The sequence below is a fragment of the Petromyzon marinus genome, chromosome 16 (genome assembly GCF_048934315.1).
Source record: "Petromyzon marinus isolate PM22_M1 ecotype Great Lakes invasive population chromosome 16, UKy_Petmar_22M1.pri1.0, whole genome shotgun sequence".
NCBI classification, from domain to species: domain Eukaryota; kingdom Metazoa; phylum Chordata; class Hyperoartia; order Petromyzontiformes; family Petromyzontidae; genus Petromyzon; species Petromyzon marinus.
This window is the reverse complement of record NC_133682.1, coordinates 9,777,197-9,798,953: the sequence shown is the minus strand read 5'-3', so window position 1 is coordinate 9,798,953 and position 21,757 is coordinate 9,777,197. Positions and strand designations below refer to the sequence as shown.

Genomic DNA, 21,757 nt, shown 5'->3' with positions numbered 1-21,757 from the left:
TGCTTTTGAGACCAGGACAGTGATATATTGAAACGTGCCTATTTTCAATGTCGAAAACGTGGTGTGCAATTTGTGTCATTCCTTCACGTCAAGTTCTGGTCACAAAAGTAAAGTTTGTGGGGAATAATAATAATAATAGCCACTTTCCATACTTTTTAGGCGTAAGCAATACAAAAAGAACACTTACTACCCAGGAACAAAACATTGTGTTACATCGTGTAATATATAACATTGTCTTTGGAACTGATTGGCCGACCAATCAGTTTCACAGACAATGCATCATACCATCACAGCGTGTTTGTTTGCATGTGTACCACTAGAAATCTGTGTGTGTGTGGCTGATGCAGTAACTTGCTTTCTTGCAAAAGGGATACATTTTGGCGTCTGAGCATCTCGTGTTTTTCTCTCTCTCTCTCTCTCATGCTCTGATTCTTGCCAACAAACAAAACGCGGCCCCGCTTTGTGAGTGTTTTGGTCCTTTTTTGTTGTTTTTCACTCGCGACCACATCAGCCAGACAGCGGCACACGTCTCAACGGACCACGACGAGAAGAAGATGGTGATGGTGATCAGGCGTCGAGAGATTTGGTGACGGGGTTGAATAAGAGGCGCGCTTGGGAATACGAACCCGGCGACCTGGGATCGATTCCCGCTCACGGCCAACACCACAGTGACGATTATCTGAACCGGTTCCTGGGCCTCCCCCTAGGTCGACTCAGCCTCAAATGAGTAGCTGGTGCGGTGTGTAATAAACATCGCCACTAAGGAGACAAAGGCGGTCCGGCGTGGTGCTGGCCACCCACCCGCTCGTGTGCCGTGCCGGCCTTCATAGGTGCTCGCTAACAGCACTTGCCCCTACAGTCTGTTAATGTTATACGGGGCATCTTTGTCGCGTGAGAAAATGGGCTGCATGGTAGTAAGGCTGCCGTAGGATGGCAGGACGGCAGCGGATTCCTGAATCTATCCGTGCGGATTTTTCGAGCCTTATCCACAAGGCAGGCGAAGTTAAATCGATGCTCGCTGACACATCAGCTTTCCCAACAACAGTCAATGTTTTTTTTGTTAAAGCGATTTGTTTAACTTTCCTATACTTTGCACTGCTTTCGTTGATTTTGTATTGTTTGTTGTTGGAACGTTCTTACCCGCCTCTACTGGATCATCTGTGGGGGGTGGGGAGAGAGCTTTACAGCTCATCGGATTCCCCCCAGTTAAATTAAATATTGCAGATGATTCTGATACCCGGGCACGGCGAGATGCTATCTGCAGTGCGTGGTGTGTGTGTGGTGGTGTGTGTATAGTGTGTGTGGTATGTGTGTGGTGTTTGTGTGTGTTGTGTGTGTGTGGTGGTGGTGGTGTGGTGTGTGTGTGGTGGTGTGTGTATAGTGTGGTGTGTGTGTGGTGTTGGTGTGTGTGTGTGGTGTGTGTGGTGTGTGTGTGTGGTGTTTGTGTGTGTGGTGTGTGTGTGGTGTGTGTGTGGTGTGTGTATAGTGTATGTGGTGTGTGTGTGGTGTTTGTGTGTGTGGTGTGTGTGGTGTGTGTGTGGTGGTGTGTGTGTGTGGTGTGTGTATAGTGTGTGTGGTGTGTGGTGTTTGTGTATAGTGTGGTGTGTGTGTGGTGTGTGTGTGGTGTGTGTGTGGTGTGTGGTGGTGTGTGTATAGTGTATGTGGTGTGTGTGTGGTGTTTGTGTGTGTGCTGTGTGTGGTGTGTGTGTGGTGTGTGTATAGTGTGTGTGGTGTGTGTGTGGTGTGTGTATAGTGTGTGTGGTGTGTGTGTGGGGTGTGTGGTGTGTGTGTGGTGTGTGTGGTGTGTGTGTGTGGTGTGTGTGTGTGGTGTGTGTATGGTGTGTGTGTGTATGGTGTGTGTGGTGTGTGTGGTGTGTTTGTGTGTGTGGTGTGTGTGTGTGGTGGGTGTGTGGTGTGTGTGTGGCGTGTGTGGTGTTTGTGTGGTGTGTGTGTGTGGTGTGTGGTGTGTGTGGTGGTGGTGTGTGTGTGTATGGTGTGTGTGTGGTGTGTGTGTGTGTGCTGTGCATGTGTTCATCCACGTGTTTATTTGCAGACGGTGACTGAGGGCAGCGGGGGCCTGGTGGGGGAGGGGTCGTGGAGGACGAGGAAGGCAGGGAAGGAGATTTGTATTTTAAGGAGGAGGGGTGAGACGTTCGAGTTGAGTAGGAGGAGTTGCATTCATTATTTGGAGGGGTAGGGGCACTGAGTGGGATGGGGTAGGGACACTCTGAGTGGGATGGGGTAGGAGCACTCTGAGTGGGATGGGGTAGGAGGACCTCTGAGTGGGATGGGGTAGGAGGACTCTGAGTGGGATGGGGTAGGGACACTCTGAGTGGGATGGGGTAGGAGCACTCTGAGTGGGATGGGGTAGGAGGACCTCTGAGTGGGATGGGGTAGGAGGACCTCTGAGTGAGATGGGGTAGGGACACTCTGAGTGGGACGGGGTAGGAGGACTCTGAGTGGGATGGGGTAGGAGGACCTCTGAGTGGGATGGGGTAGGGACACTCTGAGTGAGATGGGGTAGGGACACTCTGAGTGGGATGGGGTAGGAGGACTTCTGAGTGGGATGGGGTGGGACACTCTGAGTGAGATGGGGTAGGAGGACCTCTGAGTGAGATGGGGTAGGGACACTCTGAGTGGGATGGGGTAGGAGGACTCTGAGTGGGATGGGGTAGGAGGACTCTGAGTGGGATGGGGTAGGGACACTCTGAGTGGGATGGGGTAGGAGGACTCTGAGTGGGATGGGGTAGGGACACTCTGAGTGGGACGGGGTAGGAGGACCTCTGAGTGGGATGGGGTAGGGACACTCTGAGTGGGATGGGGTAGGGACACTCTGAGTGGGACGGGGTAGGAGGACTCTGAGTGGGATGGGGTAGGAGGACTCTGAGTGAGATGGGATAGGAGGACCTCTGAGTGAGATGGGGCAGGAGGACTCTGAGTGGGATGGGGTAGGGACACTCTGAGTGGGATGGGGTAGGAGGACTTCTGAGTGGGATGGGGTGGGACACTCTGAGTGAGATGGGGTAGGAGGACCTCTGAGTGAGATGGGGTAGGGACACTCTGAGTGGGATGGGGTAGGAGGACTCTGAGTGGGATGGGGTAGGAGGACTCTGAGTGGGATGGGGTAGGGACACTCTGAGTGGGATGGGGTAGGAGGACTCTGAGTGGGATGGGGTAGGGACACTCTGAGTGGGACGGGGTAGGAGGACCTCTGAGTGGGATGGGGTAGGGACACTCTGAGTGGGATGGGGTAGGGACACTCTGAGTGGGACGGGGTAGGAGGACTCTGAGTGGGATGGGGTAGGAGGACCTCTGAGTGGGATGGGGTAGGGACACTCTGAGTGGGACGGGGTAGGAGGACCTCTGAGTGGGATGGGGTAGGGACACTCTGAGTGAGATGGGGTAGGGACACTCTGAGTGGGATGGGGTAGGGACACTCTGAGTGGGACGGGGTAGGAGGACTCTGAGTGGGACGGGGTAGGAGGACTCTGAGTGGGATGGGGTAGGAGGACCTCTGAGTGAGATGGGGTAGGAGGACTCTGAGTGGGATGGGGTAGGGACACTCTGAGTGAGATGGGGTAGGAGGACCTCTGAGTGGGATGGGGTAGGGACACTCTGAGTGAGATGGGGTAGGGACACTCTGAGTGAGATGGGGCAGGAGCACTCTGAGTGGGATGGGGTAGGGACACTCTGAGTGGACGGGGTAGGAGGACTCTGAGTGGGATGGGGTAGGGACACTCTGAGTGAGATGGGATAGGAGGACCTCTGAGTGAGATGGGGTAGGGACACTCTGAGTGAGATGGGGTAGGAGGACCTCTGAGTGGGATGGGGTAGGGACACTCTGAGTGAGATGGGGTAGGGACACTCTGAGTGGACGGGGTAGGAGGACTCTGAGTGGGATGGGGTAGGGACACTCTGAGTGAGATGGGGTAGGAGGACTCTGAGTGGGATGGGGTAGGAGGACTCTGAGTGGGATGGGGTAGGAGGACTCTGAGTGGGACGGGGTAGGAGGACTCTGAGTGGGACGGGGTAGGGACACTCTGAGTGGGATGGGGTAGGAGGACTCTGAGTGGGACGGGGTAGGAGGACTCTGAGTGGGATGGGGTAGGAGGACTCTGAGTGGGATGGGGTAGGAGGACCTCTGAGTGGGACGGGGTAGGAGGACTTGGGGAGTGGGATGGGGTAGGAGCACTCTGAGTGGGACGGGGTAGGAGGACTTGGGGAGTGGCTGTTGCTCGCGTGGGGTTGGGGTCTCACATGTGGCAGTGTTCGGGGCGTGAACTGGCACGAAGATGTGTGGGGGTGGGCTGCACTCACCGCACGTGTGCGTGTGTACGTGGTGAGTGTGTACGTGGTGAGTGTGTGTGTAAGTGGTGAGTGTGTACGTGTGTGTGCAAGTGGTGAGTGTGTACGTGGTGAGTGTGTGTGTAAGTGGTGAGTGTGTACGTGTGTGTGTACGTGGTGAGTGTGTACGTGTGTGTGTGTAAGTGGTGTGTGTGTACGTGGTGAGTGTGTACGTGGTGAGTGTGTGTGTAAGTGGTGAGTGTGTACGTGGTGAGTGTGTGTGTACGTGGTGAGTGTGTACGTGGTGAGTGTGTACGTGGTGAGTGTGTGTGTAAGTGGTGAGTGTGTACGTCGTGCGTGTGTACGTGGTGAGTGTGTAAGTGGTGAGTCTGTACGTGGTGTGTGTGTGTGTAAGTGGTGAGTGTGTAAGTAGTGAGTGTGTACGTGGTTAGTGTGTACGTTGTGAGTGTGTGTGTGGGGGGGGGAGCGGTGGTGTAGCGGTTAGCGCGCAGCGCTACGAACCCGGCTACCCGAGTTCGATTCCCGCTCACGGCTAATTGAGCCGGTCCCGGGCATCCCCTAGGTTGACTCAACCTCAAATGACTATCTTGCGCGGTGCATAAAAACATCGCCACTGGGGGAGACAAAGGCGGCCGTGCGTGGTGTCGGCCACTCGCCCAACTCGTGTGTGCTGTCGTGCCTGCCTTCACAGCCACTGGCTCACAGCACTTGCACCCGGCGGTCTGCTGAAGGCCACACAGAGATATGTCTGCGTCGTCTTCGCAGATTGCTCCAATCCCTTCGGTGGTGGTGGGTAGCGAGCCACTTGGCGAGGGAAGTTGAAGGGGCGCTGGGGAGAGAAGGAGGAGGAGGAGGGGGGGGGACTCTTATTTTGAAACGGAGGTTTGAGCTCCCACCCACCCGCTCGCCTTCATTTCCCGAAATGTTTTACGCAAACCAGATGATTGGTTTTGTGCGTTGTCGGGAGTAAGGGTGGGGGGGGATCGCTCTCTCTCCCTCCCTCCTTCTCGCTCCTCCTCCTTCCCTCCCTCCTCAAGCTCCCCCCTCCCTCCTCGCTCTCCGGACTCGCGTCGTGCGAGCGGCGAGATGGATTCAATTACTGGCCGAGCCGCGGGAGCTTTCACGTGGAGCTGTGGCTCGGAGCGAGACCGCGCTGCGCCGTCGCCTTAGGAGCGACGACACGCGAAGCGAGGCGGAAGAGACACGGGAAGAGAAATACAGCGAAGCGACACGCGAAGCAGTAGAGACACGCGTTCTAAAAGGTAATAACGGTTGCAGTTCATCGCACGAGACTCTTCACGACGTTATTTTATGTTTCCCAACTTGTTCTAGTTTTACTTTTGAGGCTGGGGGGGGGGGGGGAGGGAATATTTATCTGCTATGAAAATGGGCCGTTGCCCGGAACGTCGTCTGCAGCACGATGCGTATGAATGTTTGTTTCTTGAACGCCAGTGTTATCGACGGATGTGGGGAGGTTTTGTTGTTGTTCTTGTCGTCATTGGGTTTTACCCTGTAAGATTAGCGGTGCCGATGCATTGTATGTTAACACATCGGAACACACACACGCGCGCACACTTGTAAGTGCTATGTCAATATGTGCACGTGTGTGAGAACCCATTTATAACAACGCGAAGGCGAGAGATTACGTCCACCCAAATCAATTAACAGTCGTCAATAAAAAATCAATGACGAACCAGGCAGCCCAATAATTCTCAGCGCCAATACACACACCGAAGTCCCGGCGTTAATGATCGAGTTCAACTCCGGACCGTGAATCACTAATGGGAGCTATTCAAACACAGCGGCGGCGGCGGCAGTGGCAGCGAGGCGCGATTGAAGATTAATTCCAATGAGCGGAAATCCATTCGATCCAACAATCTTAGAACCACCGTGGTAGTCTTGTCGTCTGTCTGGCCGACGCTCGGGCTGAGTTTGACGCGTGACCGCGGGCTCACTAAAACGTGCTCACACATCATCGGCGTCACCATCAGTAGCAGCAGTAAGCAGCAACACGCGCCGCTACTGAGTAGGGAAGAGAGAGATAGAGGGGGGGGGTGGAGGGGGTGCTTGGCATAGCGAGACGAGGAGGCGGAGGAGGAGGAGGCACGGAACGAGCCTCGCGCTGGTTTCTCTCTGCGCTAAAGTGCAGCGAGCGAATCTCGCGTAGGAGCGAGACTCCTACGCGGGTGGGGAGCTTCGACTGCAACATCCCCCGCGTCTCATAGCCTGTGATGCTCCTGCCGCGTTGTCTTTCCCTCTACACCTTCAGCTGCGCCCGAGTCGTCCGTCTTCTCCCCTCCGGTGCTCGGTTCTGTTGGTAGCCGTTCAAGTTGCTTTGGGGTGGCGGGCGGGCGAGCGGGAGAGTTTCGAGGCTTCGCGGTGCAGAATTCGAGAACGGTTTGAAAGATTTTTTCTGACAATCGCGGATCTGGGATTTGGGGAAAGTGGGGGGGGGGGGGGCAGGGGGTTTGAAGGTTCAGGGTTTGAAGGCGCTCTTTAAAAGAGTGCGATCGATACGTATTAATACTTCTTATGAATACGGTGTAGAGCTGTCATCGTGCCTGGGAGCGGTGGTGTGGAGTGGTTGGGGGTGGGAGAGAGTTTGAAACAATCTCAAGAGGCAGCGGAAGACGCGGCGAAGGGCCGTTTCGCGAAGATCACGGCACTTTTTTTTTTGTTTTCGTTCTTGGAGTTGTCCATCGACCGAACGAGGGGGTTCGACACTGCCGACGGTTCCTGCGCCAAAGTGAGTCGTCTGTCGCCTAAGAAGCATCGCCACACTTTCTGCCACACACGCGACACACACACACGCGACACACACACACGCGACTGTCAGGCGGCGATGCAATGATCCATCGACGGTATTCGATTGACATCGCCGCACTCACGACTACTGCGCCTGCTTTGTACGGTTGCACGTTGAACTTCTTTCGCACCGTGCGTAGCCAACCGCGCGAATCGGAGGCGCGGTGTTGAGTCTATGGGCAGTGTTGAGTCTATGGGCAGTGTTGAGTCTATGGGCAGTGTTGAGTCTATGGGCAGTGTTGAGTCTATGGGCAGTGTTGAGTCTATGGGCAGTATTGGTCTATGGGCAGTGTTGAGTCTATGGGCAGTGTTAGTCTATGGGCAGTGTTGAGTCTATGGGTAGTGTTGGTCTATGGGTAGTGTTAGTCTATGGGTAGTGTTGGTCTATGGGTAGTGTTAGTCTATGGGCAGTGTTAGTCTATGGGCAGTGTTAGTCTATGGGCAGTGTTGAGTCTATGGGCAATGTTAGTCTATGGGCAGTGTTGAGTCTATGGGTAGTGTTGGTCTATGGGCAGTGTTGAGTCTATGGGCAGTATTGGTCTATGGGCAGTCTTGAGTCTATGGGCAGTGTTAGTCTATGGGCAGTGTTAGTCTATGGGCAGTGTTGAGTCTATGGGCAGTGTTAGTCTATGGGCAGTGTTGAGTCTATGGGTAGTGTTGGTCTATGGGTAGTGTTGAGTCTATGGGTTAGTGTTGGTCTATGGGCAGTGTTGAGTCTATGGGTAGTGTTGAGTCTATGGGTAGTGTTGGTCTATGGGTAGTGTTGAGTCTATGGGTAGTGTTGGTCTATGGGCAGTGTTGAGTCTATGGGCAGTGTTGAGTCTATGGATAGCGTTAGTCTTTGGGCAGGATGTATATTGGACTTATTTCGCACCGTACGTAGCCAACCGTGCTAATCGGAGGTGCTGGTCTCTCTCTGCGCTTTTGAAAATGCAGCAATCCATTTCTGTCTTCGCGCCTATCCTAATCCGTGTCGTTTGACCATACTTCACCACGCTGGTGCGCGCGCGGGTTAGCGAAGCAGCGGGGAGATGCCAACATCGGGTCAGATAAGACGGTGCCACTGATGATGGCCGTGGGCCGCGAATCCAACTTAGCGCTGCCAGGTTCGTAGGACAGCGCGCGAAGCCCGCGACTTGAATGGGAATTCGAAAGCGATCGTTTTTGTTTTCATATTTTGACATGAGGTTGAAACGTTCCCATAAATGAACACCGTGACCCTGCGAGCGATGATCGATTCACGCGTCTAAACTTTTGACGTTGTACAGTCTACAAGTTTGAGATACAGTACTGTGATATTTCAGCAATGCGCTAACAAAGAAATGCAAGACCCGCGCGTACAAAGAAAGAGTCTCGAGACTCGGTCGAGCTTTCGTGGATAAAGAAAGGACATTATTAATGGGTCATCAACGTTACCGCCGCTATATAAAGAATTAATAATAATACGAGTTCCAGACTTAAACCGACGCTTTGTTTCAAACTTTTAGCGGACGGTGCTGCGGTGTGCGCGTGTGCTGCCCGTGGACGCGATGCCTCTCGAAAAACAAAACGCACAGCTCCCGCTGACCGCCGGGCACTTTCAGAACGATTCAACGTCGAAAAACGCGGCTTTGTGGTATCGATCCCCGCGGAACACAGAGTTAGATTCCCCGGCCAGGTCTCTTAACATCGGTGGCGAGTGAATAATGACCCCCCCCCCCTCCAACTCCACCAACCTTGAGCAACTCGCGGGGAAGTATGACCCAGCAACCTCCCATTGACCGACACGGCGCTGGAAGGCATTTCATCCAGCAGTGGGCTGAGAATGGAGGGATGCCCTAATGGTTTTGTTTAATGAATCGATTGCTCGGAGTCTCAATCGAATGATACGTTAGACGTTGATAAAAACAGCAAATAATCATTCCATCGGTGATATTTGTTTGACTCAAACTTAACCACGTATTGTTGGGAGTTTGGTTGGCCCCGAGGAGGCTTTATATGTCTCGGGGGAAGGCGCTGAGTTCTCCTCTAGCGCGCACTACTTTCTAGATCACTCCGCGATGCGTACTAGGTGTGTGAATTTAATAGAATCCAGGCTACATATATAGAATCCAGGCTACATATATGTGTGTGTGTTTTTTTTTACTGGTCACGATAAGGAGAGGGAATTCGTTTAGGAGGACCGATGACGCAGCGGTTCGCGCGCTGCGCTATAATCCCGGCGGCTTGAGTTCGATTCCCGATCACGGCTCACAACGCGTCAGTGGCGAGTGATATCAGAACCGGTCCTGGGAACCAAGCTGCACTGACCAGCATGGTGAAGTATGGTCAAACAACGGCATGGGTGAGACCTTCACCCAGAAGTGGTTTAACAAATCGGGCTGTTCATCACTCTCTATATATATATCTCATCGGTCATGGTCAATCGACTGCTGGATGAAGGCCTCCCCGAACCTCTAACGATGCTGGACGTCTGTGAAATACTGAACATCTGTGAAAAAGAGCTTTATAGCTCATCGGATTCCTCCAGTATAAACACATTTTCGGACTCTGTAATAATCCGACGAGCGCCTGGACACGAACTAGAATGTCCGTCGCTCCCATCTCCCCTCTCTCTCGTACTCCGTTTCCTTCCCGACTAGATATCATGACTTTTATTTTAAAAACACACACACACACACTACGTTTGGACGTAGAATTACGTTTCGTGAACGTTTTGTTTAACCGAATCTCGATTGGCTCGCGCGCTTGTGCCCGGAGGGGGATTCCACGGGACGGTGACACGTTCTGTGGATCTTTCGATGAAGTCACGTTGATAGAAAAAATAAAATAAAAAATGTAAAACTACGTCGTTTCGATCACAACACAAATGATCGTCATCGGGAGGATCAGGAGGATGACGATCGCTTGCGTTGTGATCGAAACGTCGTAGTTTTACATTTTTTTTTATTTACTTTGATTTTGTTCTATCTACGTAACTTTACCGAAAGATACACAGAATATTAATTCCTGCAGTCAAGAAAGTTTTAAGTCGGGACGGTGACAATTGTCATCTTTGAACAAATCCACGGTCTACGTTGACCGCTCGAAACTCTTAGAACCCGGGAACATTTAATTTTCCTTCGCGATGTGTTGTGTGTTGTGTATGTATGTATGTATACACAACACACTACACTACACACTACAACACACATCTAATTGTATGTATACACTACACACATATAATTGTATGTATACAATACACACACATATCAATAGTTAATAGTTACAGTACGCGCTATGTTGCATCAAGTGAATATTTCCGATGTGATTATTGAATCTGTGTGTGACATCTGTTCCTGCGTAGTTGGCCTCAACATCTCTACGGGTTGAACACTTCGTATGTACGTGTACTGCCCCTGCGTGTATATATGTACGTGTACTGCCCTACGTGTATATATATGTACGTGTACTGCATGCACGTGTACACGTATGGATGTACGTGTGCCAGTACTGTATACGCGAATGCGGAGGAGCGGTGGCACAGTGGTTAGCGCACCGCGCTACGATCCCGACGAGACGGCATTCCAATTCTCGCCCTCGGCCAACATCAGCGACGAAAATTGCGATCCGGTCTTGGACCTCGCTCGCCTAGGTCGACTCAGCCTTAAAACATCGGCACAAGTCGACAGTTTTGGGGGCCGCATCATAAGAGCTCGCGAACGACACTTGCCCCCTAAAGTCTGCGTCGGCTACACGGAGGACCTTTGTCTCTCGCTGCTCTCGTGGCAAGGGAGGTGGTGCCATGTGGATTCACGCACTGCGCTCACGGTTCCAGTCGCCGGTGACCTGGGTTCGACCTCCATGCGCGTCGCCACCAGATCGAGAGGAATTCGTCCCTGAGTCTCAACTCGGCAATGGCATCATTGCGTGGGAGGCAGATATGCCTTTCTGGCTGGAATCGACGACGTTCGCTCACGTTACGCTTCCCCGTGCCACGTGTGCTCGCGCGCAATGGATATTCGCCACACCGCCCCCTCATGTGCGCCGTCAGCCTTTGATGGGAGCTCGCCAACAGCAGTTGCCCCGGCAGACGCAGGGGCAACGGAACCGGTGTGAGTCTGTACCCGTGCGTGTAGAAGCATGTCTCTGTTTGGATGTATACATCTGTCCGTACGTCTCTGGGTAGGTGTAATCCGACGTGTGTCTATGTACGCGTGTCTGTGTGTGTGTCTCTGTGTGTTCCTGCACATCTGTCTGTGTGTAAAGCTGCGTGAGTCTCTGCGCGTCTGTCTGTACGTAAATCTGCGAGTGCGTGTGTCTGTGTGCGTCTCTTCGCGTCTGTCTGTACGTAAGTCTGCGCGTGTGTCTGTACGCAAGTCTGCGTGTGTGTCTGTACGTAAGTCTGCGTGTGTGTCTGTACGTAAGTCTGCGCGTGTGTCTGTACGTAAGTCTGCGCGTGTGTCTGTGTGTGTCTGTGTATGTCTGTGTGTGTCTGTGTGTGTCTGTGTATGTGTGTGTGTGTCTGTGTATGTCTGTGTGTGTCTGTGTATGTCTGTGTGTGTCTGTGTATGTCTGTGTGTGTCTGTGTATGTCTTTGTGTGTCTCTGCCCATATGCCTGTCTGCTCTGCACGTGTCAGTCACATTAGCAGAAGGCGCCTGACATTTTAATTGCGAATGAGGCGCGTCGCAGGGGGGGGGGGAGTTGGGGGGGGGGGTTGAGGGGGATGAGGGGGATGGGGGGGTTTAGGGGGATAGGGGAGGATGAGGGGGATGAGGGTTAGCGCCGCTGGGGGTCGTGGGAGGCTCTGATAGCGACGAGGAGCCGCGAGGAGCCATGGGAGTGTGTTCGTATGTCCCCGTGTGTGTGTGTGCGTGTGGTTACGGCATTCATAGGTGCTACTCGCTAACGGCACTTGCCCCCAACTGGCTGTTAAGGCTACACGGGGAATATTTGTATTTGTGTGCGTGTCCTCTTTAACTGTGTGTGTGTGTGTTTCCGTGTGTGTGTTTGTCTTTGTTGTGTGTGTGTCCGTGTGTGTGTGTGCGCCCACGTGTGTGTCTAATGCGAACAGCTGGCGAGGTACTGCTACTTAAAATAAAGGTGTCATCAGCTCCTAGGGCGAGCCCACACAATCACAGACACGCAGGCTGAAACCCGCAATGTCGAGGCGCGTGTGTAGATGTGAGAGAGCGAATGTATGTGTGTGTATGTGGTTGTGTGTGTATGTGGTTGTGTGTGTGTATGTGGTTGTGTGTGTGCGTGTGGGGAGCGATAGTGTAGCGGTTAGCGCTACGCTGCGCTATGAACCTGGCGACCCGGGTTCGATTCCCGCTCACGGCCAACACCAGTGACGATTATCTGAACCGGTCCCGGGCCTCCCCTAGGTCGACTCAGCCTCAAATGAGTACCTGGTGCGGTGTGTAAACATCGCCACTGGGGAGACAAAGGCGGTCGGGCGTGGTGCTGGCCACCCACCCCCTCGTGTACCGTTCCGGCCTTCATAGGTGCTCGCTAACAGCACTTGCCCCTACAGTCTGTTACAGGCTATATGGGGGATCTTTGATCTTTTGTGTGTGCGTGTGTGTGGGGTGGGGAGCCGTGGTGTAGCGATTAACGCGCTGCGCCATGAACCTCCCGTTCCGGGTTCGATTCAGATCATTACAGTGACGATTATCTGAACCAGTCCTGGGCCTTCCCTAGGTCGACTCAGCCTCAAATGAGTACCTGGTGCGGTGTATAAACACCACCACTGGGGAAGACAAAGGCGGCCGGGCGTGGTGCTGGCCACCCCCACCTCCATCGTGCGCAGTGCCGGCCTTCACAGGTGCTCGCTAACAGCACTTGCCCCTACAGTCTGTTACAGGCTATACTGACCGCTACACTACCGCTCGCTACACACACATACACACACTCACGCACACACTCACACACACGCACACACGCACGCGCGCGCGCGCACGTGCGTCGATGGGCTGTGGGGAGGGGGGCTGAGTGGAGGGGGGCTGAGTGGAGGGGGGCTGAGTGGAGGGGGGCTGAGTGGAGGGGGGCTGAGTGGAGGTAGCGAGGCAGGGAACGAGCGGCGTCACTTCAGCGTCCGACTCGCGTCAGCCCCGAGGGGAGCCCCTCCTCTCGCTCTCCCCACGCCTCCCCAAACTCACTTGACTCTCGCAGGGCGCCTCTCATTAAAAGCACGCGAGGGACACCACACACAGACCCATCGCCCACCTGTTTGTGATAGACTTTCGTTGCTTTTATGATGATGATTATTATTATGATATTATTACGCGGGAGCGGTGGTGCAGCTGTTAGCGCGCTGCGCTACGAACCCGGCCCCCCGAGTTTCAATTCCCGCTCACGGTCAATACCAGTGACGATTAATTGGACCGGTACTGAGATCCTTCTGTCCTAGGTCGACTCAGCCTCAAATGAGTTCCTAGTGCGGCGTGTAGTAAACATCGCCACTGGGGAGACAAAGGCGGTCGGGCGTGCTGCTGGCCACCCACACCCTCGTGTGCCGTGCCGGCCTTCATAGGTGCTGCTCGCTAACAGCACTTGCCCCAAACAGTGTGATGAGGCTATACGGGTGCGGGGGGGGGGGGTCTTTGTCTTATTATTATAATAATTAATATTTTCATAATTATTCATACTTGCGGGGGGCGGGAGGGTAGTGCAGTGGGTTAGCGCGCTGTGCCAACGCACGTGAGTGCCTCGAGTTTGATTCCCGCTCACGGCAGGCAAACGCCTAGTGGTGAATATTTGAACCGGTCCAGGTACTCACCTAGGTCGACTCAGCCTTAAATGAGTACCAAGCTGCGGCGTGTAAACGTCAGCATTGGGGAGACAAAGACGGCCGGGCGTGGTGCTGGACACACCAACCCCTATTCTCTGTGGTCTTTCGGTAAAGTCACGTAGATCGAAGAAATAAAAGTCAATAAAATAAATAAAAATAACAAAGTTTCGATCACTACACAAGCGAACGTCATCATCAGGATCGCTCGCGTGTGTTTTTTTCTTCTCCCGATGACGATCGCTTTGTGTTGTGGTCTACGTGACTTTACCGAAAGACCCGAGGGATATTAATTCCTGCAGTCGCGAAAGTTTTAAGTCAACATTTGCACCAACCCCCTCTCGCTGCCGTGATCGCCTTCGTAGGTGCTCGCTAACGGCACTTGTCACAACATCACGTGTAGGCTACACGTGGAACCGTTGTATTTGGTTTTTTTGTTGTGTAATGATTGTTCAGTCCTAGTAATTGGCAGGTCCCTTCTGAAAAAAAGTTATATTAGCTGTGGAGCTCAGTGAGCCTGACATGATAAACATGTTTGTTGAGTAATCGTTTAAGTCGTGTCGCCGGGTTGGTCGTGTAGCGCACGAACAGCTACGCCACCGCTCCCCACAAAGACAAAGATCCCCCGTATTGCCTGTAATAGACTGTGGGGGCAAGTGCCGTTAGCGAGGAGCACCTATGAGGGCCGGAACGACACACGAGGAGGTCTGGTGGCCAGCACCACAACCAGGCCGCCTTTGTCTCCCCGGTGGCGATGTTTTTTACACACCGCACCAGGTAATCATTTGAGGCTGAGTCGACCTAGGGGAGGCCCATAACGGTTCAGATAATCGTCACTGGGTGTGGGCCGTGAGCGGGAATCGAACTCGGGTCGCAAGGTTCGTAGGGGCAGGGGGCGCTGACCGCTACACTACCGCACAAAGACAAAGATCCCCCATTTAGCCTTCAACAGACTGTAGGGGCGAGTGCTGTTAGCAACACTCTCTGAAGAACTCACGGACACTAACATCGCGCGCAATGACCGTCGTCGTCAAAAGTCCTGGGCCAGATGACAAATCAATGCCCGGCTGATGGAGCTGTCGGAGAGGAGAGAGAAATTAGCACGAAGCTCGCCCCCTCCCCCCCCCCACCACCACCAACTCCCCTCCCCGGCCTTAAATGTGTTCCAGATGTGAGTGCTGCAGTGGCGGAAATGCTTGCTCTGGCCAGAAGAAAAAAAACCATCTCAACTTTAAAAAATATATATTTATAGAGAACACAGAAGCGTGGCTCTGGCTGCAGCAGCAGCAGCAAGCGGCAGCGGTGGAGCTGCTCCAGAGCCCAGACTTTGTGGAAATAAGTTTTATCGCGCGTAAAGTTTGCGAAGAGTCGATTCGCGCAGAAGTGTTGTTTGCGCCGACGTCTGTAAGCAACCGTGAAGTTTCATCGGTTCGAGGTTTGAGATGGGGAGGGGGGGGGGGGGTTGTGGAGCTGGTGTGGGGAGCGGTGGCGCAGCGGTTAGAGCTGAAATGTCATACCGATAGAGTTGTCTCCTCTTTGTACAGTCACCGGAATAAATCTGAAAATCAACAATGGTATTATTTTAGCACCCATTCTCCCCCCCCCCTCCGGCCAAACCCCTCCAAAATGACTGGGCGAAGGATGCTGATTGGTGTCGCTCGCAGGGTCTGGTCACCCTCTGCGCTCTGAGACCCGTGCCGAACGCTGAACGCAGCCGTACGACTCCCAAATCGCCATCGGCGGACCGAGTAATCCGCCCCCTGCTGAGTCGCCTCTGAGGTCGACATTTTCAGAGTTCACCCCCTGGCCCAGGGTGCAGCCGCGTGTGGTGAGAGTGTGTAATTGGCGTGTGTGTGTGAATGTGTGTTTGTGAATGTGTGGGGAGGGAATGTGTGTGTGTGTGTGTGATCATCTGAACCGGTTTTGGGCCACCCCTAAGTCGACTTAGCCTCAAATGAGTACCTGGTGCTGTGTGTAAGTAAACATCTTCACCGAGGAGACAAAGGCGGCCGGGCGTGACGTTGGGCACCCACCCCCTTGTGTGCCGTGCCGGCCTTCACAGGTGCTACTCGCTAACAGCACTTGCCCCAACAGTCGGTTCAGGCTATACGGGGGATCTTTGTGTCTCTGCTTCGTGTGAATGTGATGGGACGCTGTGGTGTAGCTGTTAGCTGAGTACGGTGTAACATTTGCAAGTCAATGCTTTCACGCACACATTAATCCGTCAGCCAATGAACCCATCAAATACTTCATGGCCCTAATATGGATATGTCAAATAGGATCATTAACGCACGCGATTGCGTTTTCTATATTGGCAAAATAAAATTATCATTGTTAGCATTGTTATTCCGGCCTATTACTATAGAGCGATCGTTTATTTAAACTTTAGCAAGCGAAAACTCGGGACCGCTATCGACTTCCACGGTCTCATTGGCCGGAGTGCTCGGCGTGACTGGTGAGTTAATCCTTCTACAAGACTGGGGGTAGTGGGGGGGGGCTGGAATCAGGGGGGGGGCCCTATTCCCAGGCAAATAGGCAATGGTTGTGTAGGAAGCTCCATAAATATATCGGAGCGTGCGTGTGGCCAAAGCAGCTGCCTCTCGCTGATGAGACACAACAACACTCGTGATCGGTATTTACGGCCAACCTAATTTAAGCGACTTTGTGTTTGTTTATTAGTGTTTGTGTGTGTGTGTGCGTGTGCGCGCGCGTGTGGCCTCGACGTGCACATAGCCTGGCACAAGCGCCGTGGTGACGCCACCGCCACTTAGTGGCGAATGTAGGCTGCTGCTGTTGTTGTTGTTGTTGCGTGTGTGCGATGTGTGGAGCGGTGGTGGAGCGGTTAGCGCCACGCTGCGCCCCGAACCCGGCGAACCCCGGTTCGATTCCCGCTCACGGCCGTCAACACCCGGTGACGATTATCTGAACAGGTCATGGGCTTCCCCTAGGTTGACTCAGCCTCAAATGAGCACCTGGTGCGGTGTGTAAACATCGCCACTGGGGGGAGACAAAGGCGGCCGGGCGTGTTGCTGGCCCCACCCAGCCCCTCGTGTGCCACACACAGCTACCGGATTATAAGACGCACCCACCCCAACGTTTGTTTTTAAACCACAGGGGAGGGAAGTGAGGTGGAGGAGGGGGGGGATTTGTGGGTGGGTGGGTGGTGTAATTGCGTCTTATAATCCGGAGAATATGACAGGCGGGCAATTAAACATTGTTTTGGGCCAATCGTTGATTTCAAGCTTTCGTGACTGCAGGAATCCATACTCTTTGGTTCTTTCGGTAAAGTCACGTGGGTAGAAAATACAATTTGTGATTTATTTAATTTTATACAGACGTGACTTAACCGAAAGAACCAACGAGTGAGTATTGTTTGCGCCTCCGCGTGTGTGCGTGTGTGTGGTTTTTTTGCCCGGGGAACTGTGCGCAGGCTCACACACACGCGCGCACCGCTCACACGCGCACCGTGGACGCCACGGTGCCACGGTGTCATCACCACCGGCGCGTGGGTGTCGCTTCAGACGCGCGCACGTGGCCCTTGCTGGGACCCAGGTGCAACAGCACAACACCCACCGCCACCCCCTGTGCTGATGATATTTACACGGCGTGCGAAGTTGGCCTTTCGAGGCAGAGACGGACGACCCCTTATTTGTGGGGGGCACGTATCGAGTGACTCAAGATAACACTCGCCACCGATGTTGCCCTGGCCGGGAATCGAACCCGGGTGGCCGGGTTCCATTGCACCACTAAATTACCGTAGTTAGTACTGTGAATGTGTTACAGTTCAGGGTCGTTGACAAAGTCCATAATAGAGGTTTTTGGGTTAGATCGTGTTCTAACCCCCCCCCCCCCCCCCCACAAAAAAACCCCTCTCTTATGGATAATATTGGTCGCGAAAGCCTACGTGTTTAAACTTGTTTACAAGCGTTTGAACAAACGCCTCGTCGAGTCTCGAGGCTCGTCCTCAGGAGGGTCCTGCATCGCGATGTTTGGCCGATGCCGTTCGCGAACTTTTGTGTGCGAGGAGGAGGAGGAGGCTGGAGAGCCCCCGGTGAGAGGGATGCGCTCACGGCTCCGCACAGATAGATTCACCAATCCGCTGCCGAACTACCACATCCTTTGGCCGCGTCGATCCTCCACTACCCCGGTATCCTCGTGCGGGGGGGCATAGACGAGAGGACGTAGGGTACGGTACAACAACGTGGTGGGGTTTTTTTTTTCCCACTGCACTCCCCTCTGCTCTCCTTAACATTGCTGCCCTATAGCACCTGTCTGTCGTGCATGGTGGCCGCCTGGTCTCGCACTGAACCAGGCTCCAAGAACCCTGCTGAGCTTCTTGATATCCGTTGAGTTGGTGGGGTAGAATTAACGGTGGCTTAGGGTCAAAGGGCAAATCCGCGCAGAATCTTCATCGGGGCACGGCTGGGGGGTTGCGTCTTCAATCTGTGCCCATAGTGGCCGCGGTCCGCCCCTAGGTCGACTCAGCCTTCAGTGGGTTACCTGGTGCGGTGGCTAACAACACATCGGCACTAGGGAGACAAAGGCGGCCGGGCATTGCCCTGAACCGCACCATCCGCTCGCGCGTCTTCATTATAAGGTGCCCGCTAACAGCACTTGCCCCGGCAGTCTATGCCGGCTATATGGAGGTGGGGGGGGGGTGAATCTCTTTGTCTGTGTTCACATTTAAAAAAAAAAAAACAAGGTCCGGGATTGGGTCCATATGCTCACAAATTGGTCGTGTTCACCACCGCCGCCACCGCCACCACCGCCACAGCCCTGGGACAGATTGAGTGGCGTGGAGACATCGGCTCGTGTCGAGGCCATAAAGGCGCGTTTTGGAGGGTGGTCGAGAGTAGGGGATTGTTTTTGTTCTGTGACTGGCATCTGCCCCCAACCCCCCAGCCCCTCCCCTCTTCAGCCCCTTCCCTTCCTCCCATCGACCCCCCACGACCCCATGCCCCCCCCCCCCTCCCGTCATCCCATCACCCACCTGCTTGTTCTCCTACAGACCCACCGCCCCCAGTGTGACTTCATAGACTGTCGAGGTGCTGTCACGTGCTGGGGTTGGTTTGGAGAGAACCACAGGCACGCCCGACCGCCTTTGTCTCCCCATCGCCGATGTTCACAGGCCAACAGGACCGGTTCGGATGCGACTCTAGCTACGCTACCCCCCCCCCCCCCCCCCCCGCATTCACAAACAAAGATCCCCCGTGTAGCATTTAGCAGACTTTTGGGGCAAGTGCTGTTAGCGAGCACCTATGAAGGCCGGAACGGTACACGAGGGGGTGGGTGGACAGCACCACGCCCGACCGCCTTTGTCTCCCTAGTGGCAATGTTTTTATCCACCGCACCAGGTACTCATTTGAGGCTGAGTCGACCTACGGGAGGCCCAGGACCGGTTCAGATAATCGTCACTGGTGTTGACCGTGAGCGGGAATCGAACTCGGGTCGCCAGGTTCATAGCGCAGCGCGCTAACCGCTAGACCACCGCTCCCCACAGGCACACACGATTACACACAGACACGCGACTTTAAATAATGATTTGAGGTCACACTCTGTGACCTCTCTCAAACTCACAAGAGCGCCGCCTCGGATAAGGCTGAGAACGCAGAGCCCTGGTACCAGATACCGTATCGTCGTCGAGTGGAATGTGGCCAGCTCTGGACATTTCTAGACGTCAAGCCATGCTTGGAGCATCAGGCTCCGCAGACTTTTTTTCGCCAGGGGCTATGCACTGTGTGTGTGTACGCTGAACTTCTGTCGCACCCGTACGTAGCCCACCTTGCTGTGATCGGAGGTGCCGGGGAAGGAGAACAGCTCTGAACGCTCTTCGTCGGCACACGCTTGATTCTAGCCAGGGCTCGACTGGCTTGATTGGATCATGGGATTATTGGCGTAAGGCACTACCACTAGAGGTACGCCTGTCCAAGATAATAATCTAGTATTATTAATATTGGGTACGATATTATAATATTATTATTGGCGTAAGGCACTACCACTAGAGGTACGCCTGTCCATGATAATAATACATTATTATTAATATTGGGTACGATATTAAATTAAAATATTATCGTATTGGGTACGATAATAATATAATATTATAATATTATCGTACCCAATATTAATAATAATGTATTATTATCATGATAATATTATTATAATATTATTATCGTACCCAATATTAATTCCGATCGTCTTGCGATGGTAAAATAATGATAGGGGAGATGGATGTGGCGTGGACAATTTAATTTTGCAACGTGCGTTTAGAGGATTTGGCTGCCATAAATGTCCACACGTTGATAAGCCACTTCGCTGAGAGATCAATTGTGGTCAGGTCGCTTCTGACAAAGAGCTACATAGCTCAGTTGATCATACCTGGTCAAATAGAAAGTAGTTTAGTTCGTTTTAGTTTCGTTTAATTCTTGGAACAGCGTTTGGGATATAAAAAAAGGCAGCGCCGGTTCTGTGGAAATGTACAGCAGCCTAATATTCTAAACGCGTGATGTTGATTTTAAATGTGGAGGGAAAAACCGGAGGATCTGGAGAAAAATCCACGCCACCACGGGGAAAGAGAGAGACGCAAAACTCCATATATACAGGCGTCAGGATCGGGATCGGGATCGAACCCATGACCTACTGTATACCAGGCGAGGTAGTTAACATCTCCTAGCCACCGTGTTAGCCGGGATGATGGCAAAGTTGTGATTCCGAATACGTTGAACCATGTAGGAGGCGACGACTCGGGTAGGTCTTCATCCATCAGTGGATCGATCACTGCTGCTGCTGATGACGATATAGGTTGCATTCGTGAAAGTGCCAATAAGAGATAATGAGCGGCTCTCTTTTTTTTTCTTTCAAGAGGGTACCATTCCCTCCGGGGATGTGTCGGTCAAACATTCTGTGACGCAACGTTATTATTGTAGGCTATAGCGAGCAGTTGTTGTGGAGAACGAGGCACGCCACGCGCGTGAGTGCCAATGCTTGGGGGGAGGAGGCGGGGGGGGGCTGGCTTTGCGTGCCCCCAGGATGAGCCGGAATCAAATCGACATCTGTGTTGTTCAAGTTGTAGGGGGATGAGTCAGAAGAGGTGACGCGGCGTCTGGATGAGCTGACGCGCGCTCCTCGCCCCCGGACCGTGCCCAGAACGATCAGCGACTCGTGGCGATGAGCCGCACGTGACGCCAGATTATTCTGTTGTTGTTGTTGTTATCCCCGACGAATGAACGTCGTCTGCGTTGACTGTTACGCTCCGTCGGTATCAAACAGAGGCGGACGACGATCACACGGCTGCCTACGTTGGTGTTGGTTGGGAAAGCGGTGGTGGTGGGGTGTGGGGGTGGGGGAAGGAGGGGACGACAGCCCAGAGCTCAGGATCGTTTCAGATCTCACTCGCTCGCTCGCCACTGATGTTCGGCCGTGGCCGGGAGTCGAACATCTGCTCACTGGGTTGACGGAGCAGTGCGTAGGGCACTGGGCCAAACCGTGGTGCCCCCCTCCCCGCTCCCCACCCAATAATATTTAGCAGTGGAAACATTCTTACTCAAGGCTGTCAAACATTGGCAGAAGATTTTTTTTTTATTTTGCCACGGGAATCACGGTCTGGTGCAGCGACGTTGATAGCCAACGTTGGTATCCAAAGCTGATATCCAACGTTGGCTATCGAACGTTGATAGCCGAGGTTGGATATCAACCTTGATACCAACCTTGGCTATCCACTTAGCGGGCACGTTGTAAAATTAACAGCGGCGCACTCGCTACTCGGCTCAACTTCGAAACGTTTCACTTCGTTGCGACAAACAACAACAACAAACAACAACAACAACAACAAAACAACACGTTTCAGATTTGGAGGCTTTTTATGTCGACATCCGCGGTCGCCTCGCGCCCCCTAACGGCG

At 53.3% G+C, this 21,757-nt stretch overlaps 1 protein-coding gene across 1 annotated transcript in view; it reads left to right on the top strand.

The window, feature by feature from the left end:
• The first annotated feature begins 5,321 nt into the window (after positions 1 to 5,321).
• The window catches only part of PDGFRA (platelet derived growth factor receptor alpha), a 53,972-nt gene continuing 37,536 nt past the window's right edge, over positions 5,322 to 21,757 (top strand). The window contains 1 exon segment of the mRNA XM_076067500.1: positions 5,322 to 5,567. The gene's annotated coding sequence lies outside the window, so the exon portion shown is untranslated.